General features: G+C 32.2%; 1 protein-coding gene and 1 long non-coding RNA gene across 2 annotated transcripts in view; one reads left to right on the top strand and one right to left on the bottom strand.

The window, feature by feature from the left end:
- EYS (EGF-like photoreceptor maintenance factor) overlaps positions 1–12,903 on the bottom strand; it is a 1,911,700-nt gene that overhangs the window by 771,411 nt on the left and 1,127,386 nt on the right. The window lies entirely within an intron of this gene.
- Positions 1,598–12,903, top strand: part of LOC118152883 (uncharacterized) — a 35,528-nt gene continuing 24,222 nt past the window's right edge. The window contains exons 1-2 of the long non-coding RNA XR_004741858.3: positions 1,598–1,665; positions 2,462–2,620. This is a non-coding gene — a long non-coding RNA (uncharacterized LOC118152883). The remainder of the gene's footprint in view (positions 1,666–2,461; positions 2,621–12,903) is intronic.

Below are 12,903 nucleotides of genomic sequence, written 5' to 3' on the forward strand. Positions count from 1 at the left end.
AAATTTTACTTATAAGAATAATGCATGTTACATTCTCCTTTGCTCTTCACATAGCACTTTTACATACATTACATAATTGAATCTAACTTTAATCTGAAAAGTATGTAAGTCAATGACCTTTATTGATGCAGGTATTTATTGCTATAACGTTACCACTTAGAACTGCTTTTGAGGTTACCCATAAATTTTTGTATGCTGTGGTTTCATTTTTTTGTCTTAAGAAAATTTTAAACTTCTTTTCAATTTATTTTTTAATTCCATAGTTGTTTAGAATAATTTATATATATTTATTGATTTTCCAATATTTCTTGTTATTCATTTCAAACTTTATATCATCATAGTCAAAAATGATACTTAATATGATGGTAGTCTTCTTACATTTTTAATACTTTTTGTGGTCTTACACATGATTTATCCCAGAGAATGTTTGATGTTTAGTTGAAAAAAATACATATTCCACAGGTGTTAAATAAAATGTTCTGTATATGTATTTAGGCCTATCTTCTCTAGAATGCATTTTTTGTTTCATGATCATTTTGGGGTTTTATGTTTGGATAATCTGTTCATTGCTAAAAGTTAGGCACTGAAATCGCCTACTGTTATATTGCAGTTTATCTCTCCCTTCAGATCTATTGATGTTTCCTTTATGTTTAGATGTTCTGATGTTTGCTGCATATATTGTTATACCCTCTTGGTGAATTGACCACTTTATCATTATATAGTGACCTCCTCTGTCTTTTAAAATCGTTTTTGATTTAAAATCCATTTTATCAGAAATATGTATAGCTATTCTTTCTTGCTTTTGGTTTCCATTTTTCTGAAATATCCATTTTCAGTTCTTCATTTTCAATCTATGGATCCTTACAAGTGAATGAGTCTCTTGTAGGCAGCAGCAGATAATTGGGGTTTCCCCCTCCACCCCCCAATTTGTCACGCTATGTTTTGATTAGAGAAATTACTCCATTTACATTCAAGGTAACTACTGATAGATAAGGACATATAACTGTAGTTTTCTAGTTGTTCTGCAAATCCTTTCTTGTTGCTTTTTTATTTTGTGTGTGTATCTACAAAATTTTGCTTTGTGGTTACCATGAAGCTTATAATATAAAAATATTTTGTAGTTATGATAGATTATTTTAATGAATGACAATGTAACTATGATCAGAAAAAAACTCTCTACACTGACTCCATTGTGCCTCACATTGTAAGTTCTTAATGTCATAAGTGACATTTTGTTGTATTACATATACCTTCAGAAATTATTGCACCTCTTATGTTTTTGATAGTCTTTTAAACATTTAGACCAAAGATATATAAGTGATTTATACACCACACTTAGAGTATTAGAATATTCTGAATTTGACTGTATACTTACTTGTACTAGTGAGTGTTATACTTTTAAAAGGTTTGTGTTGCCTATTATCTTCTTTTTTAGCTTGAAGAACTATTTTTAGCATTTAATTTAAAACAAGTCTGGTGGTAATAAACTCTCTCGGGTTTTGTGTGTCAGAAGGTCTTCATTTCTCCTTTATTTCTGAAGGATGGCTTTGATGGGTATGGCAATCTTGGTTAACAGTTTGTTTTTGTTATTTTCTTCAGCACTTTGACTATACCATTCCACAATCTCCTAGCCCATGGGGTGATGACTGCAGAGTCTGCAGCTAGGTGTGTTGAAACTCCCTTATAATTTATTTGCTTCTTTTCTCTTGATGCTCTTAGCATCCTTTCATTGTCTTTGATTTGTTGACAATTTGATTATAATATATCTTCAGATAGTCTTATTTGGATTGAATCTTATTTGTTTTTTACTGGGATATTTGCATATTTCTCCAGGTTGCAAAAAATATTAGTAAAAACTTACGGAGACTACTACTCTACCATCTTGTTTCACCCCTCCATGGAAATCCTCTGATCCCTCTATTTTTATGCTAAATAACCAAAGATTTATGAAGGTAATTTAATCAAAATTATGGAACTTAGAAATGGCCTTTTATAAGGCACATGTTTTTTAACACCAGTTTTATCCTAAGTGAATAGACTGTTTATTATTTTAAACATAGTCTTTGCAATTCTGATACAAATTCTACATGGAGAGAGTGGTGTAACAATTAATGTTAGTGAATGTATAAACACTGCTTCTTTACCAGTGGGTTCCAAAATGTTTCATAAGCTAGGTTTTAAGAATTGTATTACCATTAAACTCATAGCAAGTCTACAATAATTTGAAATTAACTTATATTTAATCTTTGAGATGATTTGTATAATATTTTTCCTTCTCCTTCTTCTGTTGTTGAATATGTAAACAATGTCATAGGCTATACAGGGTTTTATAAATAGGCTAGAAGTGTATCCATTATTTAAAAGATAATTTGATGAGAAAAACGTATTTCTGCAATGAAATGAGAATATGAGAACACCGAGGAATTCTTATTTTTTCTTAAACCTTTTATCTCTTTATTAGGGTTCTCTAAAGGGACAGAACTAATCGGATATACACATATTTGAAGGGAAGATTATTAGGAGAACTGACACACACTATCACAAGGTGAGGTACCACAATAGGCCATCTGCAAAGAGAGGAGCGAGGAAGCCAGTCTGAGTCCCCAAACCTCAAAAGTAGGTAAGCCAACAGTGAGGCCTTCAGTCTGTGGCTGAAGGCACAAAAGCCCCTGGCAAATCACTGGTATAAGTCCAAGAGTCCAAGACCTAAATCTTATGTTTGAGGGTAGGAAGCAGCCAGCATGGGAAAAACATGAAAGCTAGAAGACTGAGCAAGTCTGTTCATTCTACTTTCTTTTGCCTGATTTATTCTAGCCACACTGGCAGCTGACTAGATAGTGCCCACCCAGACCGAGGCTGGGTATGTCTCTCCCAGTTGACTGCCTCACATGTTAATTTCCTTTGGCAACACCGCATAGACATATCAAGAATAATACTTTGCATCCTTCAATCCAATCAAGTTGACACTCAATATTAGCCATCACATCTCCTGACCAACTAATATATATATATATAATATATAAATGACATATTATATATATATATTATATATAAATGACATATTATATATATATATAATATATATATGAAAGACAAAAATCTAGTGATTCAGGAGATTTTTCTGTTGTGCCAGGACTTTCCTCAATAACTTTCATTCAAATTTTGGATGGAGTCCATTGTTTCAATGCTAGGTCCCTATATTTATTGTTTTTTCTTACAATTTAAAAGATTCAATTTTCTAATTAGAAGACTAGTGATAACAAAATATGATAAAAATATATTGAATGAGAAACTTTGTCATTTGAATGTACATTACAATATACTATGGCACAAATATGGATAAATATTAAGTAGTTATCTCTTAAGTAGTTATGTCATTTTATATAGCCTTCAGAAGCCATTAGATTTACGCCATAATGATTACCCATAATACATTTGAAAATTAAGGATTTAACAAGATCTAAAAGTTGATCACTGATGTGTGTTATTTGTTTAATCTCTAGTGAAACAAAATACAAATGCTACTCTTGGTATTATTCCCATGTGAACATAATCAAATAATCTATCTCAACAATGTATGTTACAATGAACACAAATTAGAAAATCTCATTCCTAATTTTCCAGATATATTGTTGCTTATTTCAGGCAATGTTTAGAGAGTCAAATAGATTCCCTATGCTTAAAAAAGTGAACAATTCTTTACTCATATATGGTTAGATAGAATCATATATGCTTTGTATTTACTAACCTAATATCTTTTATTAAGTGTATTTTATTTCACAATCTATCATTTTGCTTCAAAAATGCCTATAGTCTAATGGTCTTCCTCAAGCTGTCTTAGAAATCATCAGCTTTAATTCTTCTTATGGTTCTGACTTTCTGATAGTTAAGAGGAGGAATAGAGGTGTCAATAGTGATTTTCCATATTTAACCTAATTTCTAACAATCAGCTTTTAATCAAATGTAATTTTCAATTCTTCCTCTGATGTTTCAACATTGCTAAAAATTCAGCACTGATTTCTACTATCAACAAGCAGCTGGCTGCAGAGGAGGGTACAGAAGAAAAACAGATTCATGCTTCTCAAAATATGGGGAAATAGGTACACAAAGACTATGCAAATGAAAAAGTACACATATTATATTGTTCATACACACACTCACACACACATATATGCATAAGACACAAGCACAAAGCAGTCCTTAATATTACTCTCACTGATGGGAGTGGTTCCTGCAGGTGAACATTTTCCCTCAGGCAATGCTGGAGTTTGGACATTTAATGTAAGAAGATTTATATTGAAAATAGCTGCCTGTTGAAAACTCTAAGAAGCCTTACTGACCACTAACATTTTAGTATGCCTTTTGGTTATTTAAAAGTCTATGATTAGAATAAGTTAAGGCATTAACCACATAAATACGTTATCTTCCTCCAATTATTTGCATTATGTGACATTCTTTCAAACCAGTAGTCTTTTGGATTTTATTGTGGAAAAAGGAAATGAGAGAGGATATCACACACACATATATACATACACACACACACATTGATTGATTGACTGATTGTGAGAGTGCAAGAAGAAGGTTTACAAGCCAAAAAACCGCTATTGCCAACATGCAGATAAGCAGTCAGGGAGGGCGGGATTAGGAGAAATGAGTAGCAGGAGTCTATATACGGTAACAATCTGGTGGAAGCATGAATGGAAGATTGAAGTACAAGTACATTAAATATGGATTTTGTGTTCTTTAGGCACATTTAAAAATATTTTGCCTTATTTTCTTTATATTCCAGTGACTGTGGAAATTCCAGTGGTTTAACAGAAATGCACATTTATATTACCGAAAGCTGATCAAGAGCAATCATTTTAACAGTAAAAATACTTTATTTTTGCTCAGAAGACCTAGTTTGAATGTAGACTCATTACTTTATAGTTGTGTAAATTTTGGAAGCATGATAATATATCTGTATAAAAATGTCATTTTAAAATATTCTCAACATGATAATTTTGGCAAGTTGTTTCCTGGGATATTTTTACTGGGATATTTTCATATTTCTCCAGGTTACTGAAATATTAGTAAGAACTTATGGAGATTGCTGATCTACCATCTTGTTTTGAAAATTAATTTTATTTTGATTTTGGAGAAATAATTTGGAACTCATACTATTGAATAAAAAGTCTAAGTTGTTCCTTTGTTAAAAAAAAAAGCAATAAATTTCCCTTCTAGAAACTTACAGATATTTTACATTACTTGTCTATGTTGTACTTGTAAATGAATAGACAGAAAATATAACATTTAAGAAGTAACAATTTGTGTTTAAAATGCTTTAAAATGTGTTAATTATTAGAGTTTCTCAAAACTGTAACAAGCACTAAATATTTCTTTTTCCTGTTATAAGAAACCTACTTCACAATTTTATTGAGAAATAATTTTATAATGTAACTTAAAATAAATCCTTTTAGAGTTGTGTGAGATACAGATGTATTGACTAAATTTAATTTAACTTGGATGACATAATGCTTAGAGAACAAATTGTAATCAAAACGGGAAATTAAAAACCCAGCATTTAATTAAGAAAATATCTTGTACAAATTTGAAACTTCTTGTCATCTGGATGTCCTTGTACATCTCACTGGGCTCAGTGGGTGATGCAGAACGCTTTGACATATTAAGGTTAAAAATTAGTCTGATTTTATTCAAAGACTGCTGGATATGTCAGCATATAGATGGTTTGGTGAAAAATGTATCAGCTTGGAAACATTTAACTAATGGAATTTTTATTTCACTTTTACTCACCCTTCTAGTTATCTACTGTTGTCACTTCCTGAGGCTTTTGTAGGTGCTGTGCTATAAATCATCATGCTTTACCACTTTTTTCACTGCCAATTTTAGTTTCCAAATTCTCAGATCTCCTAAGTCTGTTACTTCTTGTTTAATTGTTTTTTTTAGCTTCCAAGATTTTGTCTGTTTTCTCCCTTTGTTTTATTCTAAGAGTTGCTAGCTTTAACAAATATTTGACTCATTATTTGTGGGATTTCAGTCGGGAGTACATGTAAATCTATGTAAAATAGTTCATTGTCTTCAACTGGGATGCTAATTTTTATTATTTCATATCTTTCACTTAAAAAGCTATCAAAATTCTTTTCTACTTCTCTACAGAATTGCTTTCAAATATAGCTAATTCTCAGCCTTAATCATAAAGGTACATTCAATATATGTGTAGACTGTCCCTCCCATATCAGGATTATATTGCAACTCCGATCATCGGTTTGTTAAAAATGTAAGTTTATCGATAGATTCTAGGCTTGTAGTCAGCTTTCCTTGTAGTGAAACATTCTGCATTATGACACATTGTACTACTTGTCATCAAAATCTACAAATATGAGTTAAGCTTTTGCTGCCTTCAGGTTGATCCTTACATTTTAGAATTGCCTTGGAATAATAATTTTCAGTCCAGAGCTTTATATAAGATGGTAAAACTAATGGGAGACTTTGAATATTTCTGATATTTCAAGTTTCAATTACTGAAAGTTGGGGGAAAGTGAAAATAATGCAATTAGATGTATAACTTAGTGAAAAATATAAGAAAAAAGAAGATATTATGCTTTACTCTATAAGCATGTCACTGTGAATGTAGAGCCAAATAAATGAAATCAAAAATGAAAAAGGACACATTACAAATTATACCACAGAAATGCAAGGGATCATAAGAGATACCAAATAAGAGGGCTGAATAAAATGTTTTTTATCAAAGAAAATCCCTGCTAATGGCTTCACTGCTAAATACTGCTAAAAATTTAATGAACAAATACCAATTCTTATCAAACTCATTAAGAATATTAAAGAGGAGGGAATAATTGACACTGACACTTCTTAGGTCAGGAACAAGATGAGGGTGCTTTGTATTTAACATAATCCTGGAAATCCAAGCCAAAGCAATTAGCATAGAAAAAAAGACAAAAAGCAGCAAAATTGGAAAAGAAATAGTTAAATTGTCCCTGTTGGTAAACAATATAATCTTTTATATGGACACACTAAAGACTCAACTAAAAAGACCATTAGAACTAACAAATTCAGCAAAGTTGCCAAATACAAAATCAACAAAAATTAGTAATGTCCCTATATGCTAACAACAAACTATACAAAAAAAGAAGCCAAGATAACTGGGTGATATAACAAATGGTTCCCACTATGTTCTGATATATAGAGAAAAGATTATTATTAAACTTATATAAATAACATTACTATAAAAACAAGAAGTACTAATAATTTCTGAATTCTAGAGAGAAAAATTATTTCATCTTGGTTCACAAATGTATACAACTAAATGTAAACTACAGCTACCTTAAGATAAAAAAATGTTTTATTAAATCTGGAAAACAAATCATTAAAGAACTAGCAATATTTTAAATAGAACTATCATTTAAAAATTAAACAAAAAATAATTGAAGAGAAAAATTCCTGTTACAAAATAAATAAGTGAATAAAATATCAAAATAACTAAACAAGTAAAATACTTAGGAGTAAATTTAATAAAAGAGGTAAAAGACCTGTACATTCAAAACAGCACTGATGAAATATACTGACGAATACACAAATAAAGGAAACAATATCCTTTGTTCACATATTTGGAGAGTAAACATTGCTTAAATGTCCATACTACTCAAAGTGATCTACAGATTCAATGCGATCCTTTTCAAAATTTCAATAACATTCTTTACACAAATAGATTAAAAAATTCAAAAAAATTTTTGTGACCACAAAATAATCCTGACTAGCCAAAGCAAGCTTCATCAAAAAGAACAAAGGTAGAGGCAGCATACTGCTTGAGTTCAAAATCTACTACCAAGCTATAATAATCAAAGCAGCATGAAACTGACATAAAACAGACACACAGTCCAAGGGAACAAAACAGAGTCCAGAAACAAATATATTTATTTAAAGCCAATGAATTTTGGCAAAGATGCCAAAAAAAGGGATGGTATCTTTTATAAATGGTGTTGAGGAAAGTGGTTATCTACATACAGACTAATAAAATTAAACCTTTACATCACACCATGTAATTAAATAAACTCAAAAGATTAAAGACTTAAATGTAAGACCTGAAACTGTAACATTAGTTGAACAAAACTTTTTGAGAAAGAAGTTCATGGCATTGGTCTGAGGAAAGATTTTTTTTTGGATGTGACCCAAAAGCACAGGCAATAAAAGTGAAAAAATAGACAAATGTCACTACATCAATGTAAAAATCTTCTGCACAGGCAAGGAAATAATCACCACATTGCAGAAGCAAGCTGCAGAATTGGAGAAAATATTTACAAACCATACATCTGTTAAAAGATTAATATCTAAAATATTTAAGAAACTGAAACAACTCAATAGCAAGAAAACAAATATTCCAACTCTAACAATGAGTAAAGGGCATGAACAGACTCTTCTTAAAAGAAAACACACAAATGGCCAACAATATATGAAAAGAATACTTAAGATCACTAATCAGTAGAGAAATATAAATAGAAACCACAATGAAATACTACCTCCTGCCAGTTAGAATGGTTATTATCTAAAAGATTAAAGATAACAAGTATTAAATAAGATGTGGCAAAAGGGGACACTTGAATATTCTTGGTAGGAATGTAAATTAGAACAGCCATTATGGGAAATGGTATTAGGTTCCTCAAGAAAATAAAAAAGAGCACTATCATATAATCTAGCAATTCCACTCCTGGGCATACATCCAAAGGTAATGAAATGAGTATGTCAAAAAGATATCTGTACTTCAATGTTTACTGCAGCATTATTTGTAATAGCTATTTATAAAATCTATCTAAATGTCCATCAATGGATGAATGGATAAAGTAAATGTAGTATATATACAAAATGGAATACTATTCGGGCTTAAAAAAGAAAGAACTCCTGTCATTTGCAATACAAAAGAGGAAATTGGGGAGCACTATGGAAAATGAATTAGCCAGGCACAGAAAGAAAAATACAACATGGTCTCACTTACATGTGGAGTCTAAATATGTTGAATCATAAGAAACGGAGAGTAGAATGTTGGTTAACAGGGACTGGAGAGGAGGTTGAGAAGATGTCGGTCCAAGGACATAAAATTTCAACTAGAAGGAGTAAGTTAAAGACACCTATTGAACAAAATGGTGACCCTAGTTAATAACAACATATTAATATATTCTTGAAAAATTATGAAGAGTGTATAATTTAAGTGTTACTACCACATTAATTGATATGTATGTGAGGTAACGTATATGTTGATTGGCTTGATTTAGCCATTTTACAATATATAGTCATTTCAAAATACTATGTTGTACATCTCATTTAAAATAATATATTTAATTTAAAATTCTAAAAAAGTCTGTTAATCTGAAGACAATAAAGAAAACAAAGGAAAGAAAAGTTAGAAACAGCAAGAAGACATCTATATAACAATGTAACTGACACAAGAAGACATCTGTATAACATGTAACTAACAGAAGATAGATATTAACAAGTACAAACAAACTAAAAGTTCTGTAGTCTAATAAGAAAAAAAGCAATTAATACAGTCAGATAAATGTGTAAAAGTCTTAGGAAAACTCTTCTTGAAAGGGAAAATGAAAATTTCTAATACATGGGACAAACTGCTGATATTTATTAGTATTCAGGGAATGCAATTACTGTGATTAAGAATATTTTAAATAACCACTTTATTGGCAAAAATTTTACAGTCTGAAAATTTCAGCTGTTTCCAAGATTATAAAATAGCTAGAACAGTTATAAAATGTCAGTAGGTCTAGAAATAGATGATGGCAGTTGAAAAACTGATTTGACATCGTTAAGAAAAATCTAATGTTTTTACCCTCTATGATCTAGCAAGTCCACTTGTATGCTTACAAAGAAACTCTTGCTTATATGTACTACGAAGCATGCATAATTCATCAACATGGTAAATTCTGATGAGTAAAATATTGATCAAAAAGAATAATTAGGGCCTAGAGATTGATCAGCTTAGCCTGCCACAGCTGGCATCTGTGTACAACATATGGAGGAACCTGTGGGCAGGCCCACCCCACTTACTACCACCACTGCAGACATCCATGCACACATTCTGGGTACATGAGAATGGGCCTGCTCTCCCACCACCACTGCTTGTGTGCATTGTTTGTGACCCAGGTATAGGCCTTCCCTGCACACTGCTACCAGTATATGGAAGCGTCATCCAGAGGAACAAGGAAGTGCTCACCTCACTCACTACTGGCATCTATATGCACATTTTGGGGACCCAGGGATCAACTACCCAGCTTGCTACCACCACTGCTGGCACCTGCCTGTATATGCCACCCAAGGAACCTGGGGATTGGCCTGCCCAGCCTGTTAATGCCACTGCTGGCATTTGTATGTGCCACTTAGGTGCTTGAGGGTTGGCCAACATCTGCTACTACCACCACTAATAACATGTATACTACCTGGGGGTTGAGGGACTAATTCATGCACACAACTCATTACTCTCACTGCCAGCACCCAAGCAAGCTGCCTGGAGACCCAAAAACCAACCTGCCCAGACCTAACATTATCAGTGCCCACATCACCACCAGTGGCCCAAAGATCAACAAGTTCAGCTTGTTGCCATCATTAATGGTGTCCAAGGACTGGACTGCCTGGCTTCCTCATTCCCAACAAAGCCTTGTCACAGCCTCCATTAACAAACACAGCCTAAGCTACTGAGGAATTGACACCACTGCCACTGATTACAGCTAAAGAGCTCACATGGAGATTACATTACCGTGTCTACTTAGAATCAAAGTCATGCTTTGCCTGAACAACACTATAAATACATCTTTAGGAACTGTCTTTCCTTATGAACACCAATCCAAACAATTGGAGGAAGTGACTGTTTCATGTTTCTTGTGTCTGTACATTGATACCTTTAAAGATACACAGATATCAATGTAAAGACACAAGAAACATGAAAAAACAAAAAATTATGACAACTCCAAAGGAATACAATAATTCTTGCTTTTTTAAAAACTTTTATGTTTGGGGTACACACGCAAATTTGCTATACAGGCAAATTTCATGTCACAGGAATTTGGTGTACAGATTATTTAATCACACAGGTAATAAGCATAGTACCCAATGTTTATTTTTTGATCCTCACCCTCCTCCCAACCTCCACTTTCAAGTAGGCCCTGGTGTCTGTTGTTTCTTTCTTTGTGTCCAAATGTACTCAATGTTTAGCTCCCACTTACAAGTGAGAACATGTGGTATTTGGTTCTCTGTTCCTGAGTTAGTTTGCTTAGAATAATGGCTTCCAATTTCAACTATGTTGCTGTAAAGGACATGTTCTTATTTTTTCATGGCTGTGCAGTATTCCATAGTGCATACATATCATGTCTTCTTTATCCAGTCTGCCATTGTTGGGCATTCAGGTTTATTCCCTGTCTTGGCTATTGTAAATAGTGCTTTAGTGAACACATATGTGCATGTGTCTTTTTGGTAGATGATTTATACTCCATTGGGCACATACCCAATACTGGGATTGCTGGGTTGAATGGTAATTCTGTTTTAAGGTTTTTTAGAAATTGCCAAAATGCTTTCCACAGTGGCTCAAATAATTTACATTCCCAACAGCAGTGTATAAGTTTTTCTTTTTTCCTGCAACCTCTCAAGTAACAGTTATTTTTTGACTTTTTAGTAATAGCCATTTTGACTGGTGTGGGATGGTATCTCATTGTAGTTTTGATTTTCATTTTTCTAATAATTTCTACTAGGCAATTCTAATAATAATACTCCAGAAATTCTGGAAAAATAATTAGAAATAATTATATTAAAGAAATCGTGAGATACCACAGAATGCTGATAAACAATACAAAAACAATCAGGAAAACAGTTGAGAAGCTGAATGAGAAATTAAAAAACAAAATAAATAGATATTATTTTAAAAGAACCAAATATACATTCTAAAATTGAATGATTTAGTGAATTAAATGAAAAATAAAATCAATATCTTCAACCACAGACTAGATTAAGGGTGTCCAATCTTTTGACTTCCCTGCGTTAAACTGGAAGAACTGTCCTGGGTCACACATAAAATACACTAACACTAATGATAGCTGATAAGTTAAAAAGAAAACTTGAAAGGTCTCATAACATTTTAATAAAGTTTATGAATTTGTGTTGGGCCACATCCTAAGCCATCCTGGGCTGCATATAGCCTATGGCTGCTGTTGGACAAACTTGGACTAGATTAAGCAGAAGAAAAAATTTACGAACTTGAAGATAAGTCTTTTATACTAACATTGACAAAAAAGAAAAAATAAAAGAAAGCTTAAGAATGAAAAAGCTAACAAAACATATGGGATACCATAGAGAGAACAAATATTTGAATTTTGGGAATTGTAGAAGGAGATGAGTTGGATAAAGGCATAGAAAACCCATTTAACAAGATTATAGCTTAAAAACTCCCCAAGTCTTCCAAGAGATATAGACAGCCAAACACAAAAAGCTTAAGGATCTCCATATAGGCTCATCCCAAAAAAGTCTTCTTCAAGGGACATTATTGTCATACTGTCCAAAATCAAAAACAAAGGAAGAAGTGTTATATAGACATAAAGATAAAAAAGCATCAAGTACATAAGGCTAGGAGAGACTGGGATGATTAATGTAATAAAAGAAAAAATTTCTGCAGGTAAAGAATATTATATGAACAAGACAAGTATGCCCATGTTCCTTACTCTTATTTAACACAGTATTGGAATTTTTAACTAGAACAATCAGGCAAGAATAAAAAATAAAAACCATCTAGATTGGAAAAGAGGAACCTCTCCTTTTTTGCAGATGATATAATCCTATATAAAGAAAAGCCTGAAGTCTACACCAAAAGACACTTAGAATTGATTTAAAAAAATC

The sequence above is a fragment of the Callithrix jacchus genome, chromosome 4 (genome assembly GCF_049354715.1).
Source record: "Callithrix jacchus isolate 240 chromosome 4, calJac240_pri, whole genome shotgun sequence".
Taxonomy (NCBI): domain Eukaryota; kingdom Metazoa; phylum Chordata; class Mammalia; order Primates; family Cebidae; genus Callithrix; species Callithrix jacchus.